An 8,124-nucleotide genomic window follows, 5' to 3' on the forward strand; every position below is an offset into this window, starting at 1 on the left:
TTCCCTCTCACCAGTTAACAGCAAAAGACGCACGCCAAACTAAACACGTGCTGTACCCTTTTTCTTTCATTTGTTTCTTCATGAAATAAATTCTAGTTCGTTTATTTCAATTTAACACGTTGTTCGTTTCTTCCTCAATTCAATTTATTTTTCCTTTTGTACGACTGGGGGATATATATAATATACCACCAGTCCGCTACATATACATGTGTATTATATACTGCACTGTATTTTGTTACTAATATTTAATGCCAGGATTCTACTGTAAATATGTTTGTTAAATAAAAAAATTTGCACTTGCCTGGTCTTTTCAACCGTTATATATATATATATATATATATATATATATATATATATATATATATATATATATATATATATATATATAAGTGAAAGTGTCTGTCTGTCTGTCTGTGTGTCCGTGTGTGTGCATTTCCCTACGCAATAACTCTGTCAATTTTTAGTCTACAGACTAGAAATTTGATATACAGGTTACTGAGATTTGGGAAAATCGATGCGATCGGTTTCCGGCCAGAAATTTGGCGATTATGCGGTCAAAATTCAATGATTTGACCTTTGAGAACTCTACCAAACTCCTCCGACAATTTTGGGTCTACACAGTTGAAATTTTAGATATAGGTTCCTTGGACATGGATCTAACATAATAACTTGATTGGAGCTCAAAACAATAAATTTTCATGAGTCAAAAAAGTGGTCAAAGTTACAAAAAAATTGACCTCTGTGCTCTCTTCAAAATTACTCAGACAATTTCTGATCTAAATATTTGAAATTTTACATAAAGGGTATTCAGAGATAGGGCAAGCCTTTTCATCGGTTTTGGGTCGAAAATTTTTAGTTACCAATATATAAATGTATGTATGTATGTATGTTTGCATGTATGTATGTATGTTTGCATGTATGTATGTATGTTTGCATGTCTGCCTAAAACTTTCAATAGAGGCGACGGATTTTACCAAGATCAGTATCGTTTTAAAGTTCGACCTTTCATACGACAAATATCGAAAAATTGGCTAAAAACATTAATATCTTCCCCTTCAACTAGGCACTTTTCTACAGGGGGTCACTTTTTTCGCCGATATTTTTTAAAGTAATCCTCTCCTTTAGATTGTCTAGCCTTAATTTAAAAAAATGTCGCTTTCGGTTTGGCGATGATCGTAACAGCATAGACGTACGTTAAGTTTTTAACCTGTTCTTTTCCTCCTTCGCTGTACAGGTTCAAGCCTGCCTTCCTACTACCACATTTTTTTTTTTTTTGTTCAACAGACATATCCAAACACCCGGGCAACGCCGGGCTGAAATTCTAGTCTACCTATATAGCTATAAAAGTGAACGTGTGTGTGTGTGTCTGTGTGTGTGTGTCTGTGTGTGTCTGTGTGTGTGTGTGTGTGCGTGTGTGTGTGTGTGTGTGTGTGTGTACATTTTCCTTCACAATAACTCTGTCAATTTTTAGTCTACGGACTCGAAACTTTATATACAGGGTACTGAGATTTGGGAAAATCTATGTGATCGGTTTTCGGCCAGAAATTTGCCTGTTAAAGGGTCAAAATTGAACGATTTGACCTTTGAGAACTCTACCAAACTCCTCCCACAATTTTGTGTCTAAACACTTGAAATTTTAGATATAGGTTCCTTGGACATAGATCTAACATAATAACTTGATTTGAACCCAAAACAATAAATGTTAAGGGGTTATAATAGAGGTCAAAGTTAAAAAAATTGACCGTTTTTGTTTTTGTTTTTTCTCAGTATACACCTCCAAACACCCAGGCACCCATGGTAGTATATATATAAAAGTGAACGTGTGTGTATGTGTGTGTGTACGTACATTTCCCTACGCAATAACTCTGCCAATTTTTAGTCTACAGACTCGAAATTTGATATACCGGGTACTGAGATTTGGGAAAATCTATGTGATCGATGTTCGGACAGAAATTCCGCTGTTAAGGGGACAAAATTCAACGATTTGACCTTTGAGAACTCTACCAAACTCCTCCGACAATTTTGGGTCTAAACACTTGGAATTTTAGATATAGGTTCCTTGGACATGGATCTAACATAATAACTTGATTGGAGCCCAAAACAATAAATGTTAAGGGGTCTTAATGAGGGTCAAAGTTAAAAAAATTGACCCGTTTTTTTTTTTGTTTTTTTTTGCTCAGCATATACCTCCAAACCCCGGTCAACGCCGTGCACCCATGCTTGTATATATATATATATATATATATATATATATATATATATATATATATATATATATACATATATATATATATATATATATATATATATATATGCACCCATGCTTGTGTGTATATATATATATATATATATACATATATATATATATATATATATATATATATATATATATATATGCACCCATGCTTGTGTATGTATATATATATATATATATATATGAATGAATATGAAAGTTCCTGTCTGTCTGTTTATATTTCCCTACACAATATCTCTGTCAATTTTTAGTCTACAGACTCCAAATTTGATATACAGGGTATTGAGATTCGGAAAAATCTTTGTAATCGCTTTTCGGCCAGAAATTTTGCCGTTAAGGGGTCAAAGTTCAACGATTTGACCTTTCAGAACTCTACCAAACTACTCCGACAGTTTTGGGTCTAAACATCTGAAATTTTAGATGTAGGTTCTCTGGACATGGATCTAATTTAATAACTTAATTTGAGCCCAAAAACAATAAATGTTAAGGGTCATAGTAGAGGTCAAATTTTTAAAAATTTACCACTTTTTATTTATTTATTTTTTTGCTCAACATAAACTTCCAAACACCCAGGCTAGTATATATATATATATATATGTGTGTGTGTGTGTGTGTGTGTGTGTGTGTGTGTGTGTGTGTGTGTGTGTGTGCAATGCTTGATTTACTTTAAATATACTTACAATACATATGAATATCAAAATTTACATTCATAAAATGGTTTAATAATAAGAAACAATTATATGGTAAATTTGTTTATTTGTAATAGAGTTCTGAACGGCAACATATGTTTGCATGTGCATGAATGTTTTTTTTTTTATTATTATTACAGGACGTCATGCCGTGATTGAACTAACATAATTATTTGAGTGCATCCCTTTTCATTCAATGCAGACAAAACGTAAAAGAAAGGCAGAAAAAAAGAGAATAAGCTGAATTAAAAGAGACAGAAAGAGGGCAGCTTCTGAAAACTAGTAAATTTTTATGTTCGCTCGTATTGCGTCATTATTTTTATATATATTTCAAGTAAATATTAACAATTATTTTTATACCTGTAGACACTCGTGTTTTATGATTACGTAATCATCATCGTAGGAAGTGATGGTCAGTACTGATCGGGAGATTCAAAACCAGTTACAAAGTCACCTTTGACTTTAAGGCTAGTATCTTCTCTCTAGACTTGCTAGACAAGAATTAAAGGAAATCAAGTGCCTGTAAATGCCAAATCGGCAAGAATATACAGTAAACCAGTGAGCATTCATTAGAATATTCAATGACCGGAAGTTGGAATGTTGCATGTATTAGGCTGAAAAGAAAATTCTTGCGGAATTTTTAACTTTGATTTCAAATGACGTATTTTCAAATAAGTTTTCGTTATAATAACTTTACTCTATATATCATTTTAAAGAATGTCTAATCGCTTAAATTACAATCGTTTTAAAACAATTATGTCTTCTTTTCAGAAAAAAAAAACAAATTTGCACAATTTTCTTATTTCAATTCAAGTTAGGCCGAAAAGCTGCTGAAACAGTTAGCAATATCAACAAAGCGTTTGGTCCAGGTACCAGTACTGAATGCACAGCATAATGGTGGTTTAAGAAATTTTGTGGCAGCGATGGGAGTCATGAAGGTGATGAGCATAGTTATCAGCCATTGGACATTAACAACAATCAATTAAGAGCCTTAGTCGAAGCCAATCCACGCACAACGGTTCGAAAACTTGCTTCTGAATTAGATGTAATGTATACAATGATTTCCAACCACTTGAGAATGATTAGAAAGACAAAAAAAACTTGATAAATGGGTGCCTCACGAATTGAATGACAACCAAAAGAAGTGCAATATGAAGTGTCATCTTCCCTTTTTTTACGCAACACGAACGACCTGTTTTTTGACTGGGTTGTGACTTGCAATGAAAAGTGAGTTCTTTATGACAATTGGCAATACTGAACTCAGTGGTAAGTCGTACCAAAAGAAGGGCATATTAACTTTTTAGAGGTCTGTGACCAGTCTCATCCATTACAGATGTTTTTAAAGTGGGCAAAACCATTATGGTAAAGAAGTACTGTCAACAAATGCATCAGAAACTTCGACAACAACACCCAGCATTAGTCAACAGAAAAGGCATAATTCTCCTCCACGACAATGCCTGACCGCATGTTGCTAAACCAACCCTGCAGAGATTGAACGAATTGAGCTACAAAACTCTGCCTCATCCACCATACTCTCTCCAGCCCTCTCAGCTACTGACTACCACATTTTCAAGCATCTCGACAACTTTCTGCGCAAGAAATGCTAAAAAACCTAAGCAATATCAAAAAAGTCCTTCAGCGACTTCATCGCCACCAGAATGCAAGATTTTTGTGTTACTGGTATAAATACATTGGTTTTTGCATTGCCAAAAGTGCATTGATTCTGATAGTGCTTATTTCGAGCAGCAAATTTTTGTTTGAGCTGAGATATGTTCATCTGAATTTAAAAGTTAAAAATAGCAAGAACTTTCTTGTCATAATGTGTGTGTGTGTGTGTGCGTGCGTGCGTGCGTGCGTGCGTGTGTGTGTGTGTGTGTGTGTGTGTGTGTGTGTGTGTGTGTGTGTGTGTGTGTGTGTGTGTGTGTGTAATTTAGATTTATAGTCAGTGTGACACAACCGGCACCAGCTGAGACCCATTTGTTTGCTTTTTAATGAATTTAACTGAAAATTAAAAACATTCCTTTTATAAAAAAAAAAAAAGTGCTGTCTTGTTCTGTATACAAAAAGAAGTAATTTTTCTCCAGTGAGAAATAAAAAATTGAATTGGATTATTTTGACACTATAGATTAACCAGACCGAAATTAAAATCCAAACTTAGACATATTACAGTAGTAGTATCGTTTTGATCTCCCTATGACATCTATAGTATAAATCTCACCTGTCTGTTTAAATGTATGTACGTATGTATGTATGTATGTATGTATGTATGTCAGGTCATGTCATATGTTACTGGTACCATGTAACTCAGTACTACCTGCCTCATGGTCGGGTCACCAGCAACTAAACTGGTTCCCCCACCAGACTTGTTTGGTGAGGAGGGTGGCTAGTCTCCCTGAAAGATTAAAAACAAGACCTTCCAAAGGGCGAATGAACCCTTTTTCGGGGTCAATGGCCAACTAGCACCCTGTGTGTTTGTGTGTATGTATGTGTGTGTTGGGGTGTAGAGGGCTTCCGTAAGCCATGGTGAAGGCAACCTTTCTAGGAGAAGCAAATCTCTGATTTAAAAAAAACATAAAGCGGGAGACCAGTACCCGCATTAAGCTGGTCTGCAGTCTAACTTGTTGCTGGCTATCTTGCTCTTGCTTGTTGCTGGATCTCAACATTTTGAATCGAGAGAGAGACTTAGCTGTCGTACAAAGCTAAGACTCTGTAACATCATCTTTGTATAGATACTCCCTCAGGCATTTGTCTGTTAAAATGGTCCTGTGGTGATAGCAGTCACTTTTGGGCTCATGGACTTTAAGTGTCTGAGGGAGTGGCACTCGTCTGACAAGACGTTGCAATCATCATGTATGTATGTATGTATGTATGTATGTATGCATGTATGTATTATGTATGTCTATCTAAAATGTTTGACAGAGGCGACAAATTTTTACAAGATCGATATCGTTTTGAAGTCAACCCTTCAGACGACCAATATCGAAAAATTGGCCAAAAACATTTATTCCTTCATCCTCAACTTGGCACTTTTCTACAAGGAGGAGTCGATTTTTCGTGAGCCATTTTTTCAAGTCATCATATCGGTTGGATTGACTTTGTCTAATTTTAACATTCCGAACATCCGGTCGCATCATGGAGTAGCGGTAAGATGTCAGAACTGCTTTCACTTTCTTTTCCATCTTCGCATCATGGGTTCGAGCCTACCTGCCTGCCTACTACCACTTTTTTTTTTTTTTTGCTCAACATAACAATGGTATAATAATTCCATCCACTCAGCTTGCGAGGCAAAAAGAAGAATAAATGAAAACATAGAGAAAGGCATGTGGTTTTAATATATAGTGCGTTGCTATTTTGCTTTACGGCATATCAACCTATTTGGAGATATTTAATGCGGTATTCAATCATTTTGGCAAGTTTTTATTTGATAAGATTTTTTAAATATTTTAAGCCTGTATTTATAAAAATGTGCTTTGATTAGTATTACAAGTTTTATAAGATTTTATTATTCTTCAACCTTTTCCACCGTGTGCCCCTTTTATTTCCGGTAATTTAATGAGCATATTCGGTAGTCTCGCAAATTCTAATATGCAAGGGAGGTAACTAATGGCAACACTAAAGATTCCTACGATATCCAAGTTTAAAGTCGCCTTAGAAAAACATTAAAGTGATAAACGCACACGTCTTCCGTTTTGTTTTGTTTAGTTTCGTTTTACGAATAAATTTGATATAATTTGATTAAAAAGAAGCTAGGTTATAATTAAAAACATTCACATTGATATGAACAATCCAAACCAAACTACAAAAAAGAGAGAAAGGAAAAAAAACGAATGAAAACTTTCAATCTCGGAATGTAAGGCAAATAAACAAAACAATAATACCACACGTGTCGATGGGAAATATGTTAGTTGTTGTTGTTGTTGTTGTTGTTGAATTTAATTTTTTTTTTTTTTTAACTTTGAGGTTGAGACAAAAGGCCATCAACAATTATTTTTAAGTAAATCTTTTATTCATAAAAACACATTTTAAAAGGAAGCTAATTATATTGATTATATTCACAATAAACAACAAAATTGACTTCAGAGAAGAACCGACAGATAACGGTTAGTCAAATACAAAAGATGAAAGTGGGAACGTGCGGTGATTGAATTGCAAAAAGATTCCTATGAACGTTAAAATGCAAATTGTTATGACTGCTTACAATCTTTCTTTCTCCACTTCATTGGAAGTTGCTTTCCTCCTAACTTCCCAAAGCAACAACAGTATTTTCTGCCAAGTGAAATTTTTCCGAGTTCCAAAAAGTAACACTTATTCGTGAAAGTAATAAGCCAGCGTGGTTGGAAACTCTTTTAAAACGAGGGAACAAACAGTCAAAACTCTTGAGACTTTACCAGCCGCACTCGCACAAAGGAACCCAAAATTCTACTCAACACACTAATCGGCCTTTAACTGGAACGGCAAGGTAAAAGGATTCAGTGACCCACATACCAGCTTTATTTCACGCACATTAACACGTGCACTACAAGATTAGAAGTAAGGCACATACATGCACAATGTCGTGCTGCTAAATACTCAAATGCATACATATTCATACAATGAACATTTTGATTATGAACATTTACTAACATTAAATAACTTGTATATTCTTATTTCTTATATAAAAATGTTTTCTTATAAACTATTGTATTCTTCATTTTTTTATTCATGAAACTCTGTTACTTGGTGACTCTTTTATTTCATTTCATTATGCATACCTGTTTATATATATATATATATATATATATATATATATATATATATATAGTTCAAATATAGTTACGTTTACAATGTTTGTTTTAAAAGTTAATTTTAGGGTTCCCTCATTTTATTTTTCCTTTTAATAAATATTAATTGTTAAAGTGCTAACTTTGCGCGGTGACAATCCCCACTTAGTGACCAGTTCACAGATAATCTCACCCATCGCATTCACTTCTCAATTGCTGACTACGAAAGATCACCAAATGCTATACTTCTCGTGATATTAATGCCAAAGTTAGTGCTTTAACATAAAACTAAATTCTTTTTAATTTTAAAACTATTTTTTATGCTACAGGACTTTTAACCAAGCACTATAGATCCATGCTATCTAGATTTCACATACATATGGATAGACCTACCACCATTGGATTTATTAATAACACCATT

This window comes from Euprymna scolopes, chromosome 15, assembly GCF_053919585.1.
Source record: "Euprymna scolopes isolate OS-2025 chromosome 15, ASM5391958v1, whole genome shotgun sequence".
Taxonomy (NCBI): domain Eukaryota; kingdom Metazoa; phylum Mollusca; class Cephalopoda; order Sepiida; family Sepiolidae; genus Euprymna; species Euprymna scolopes.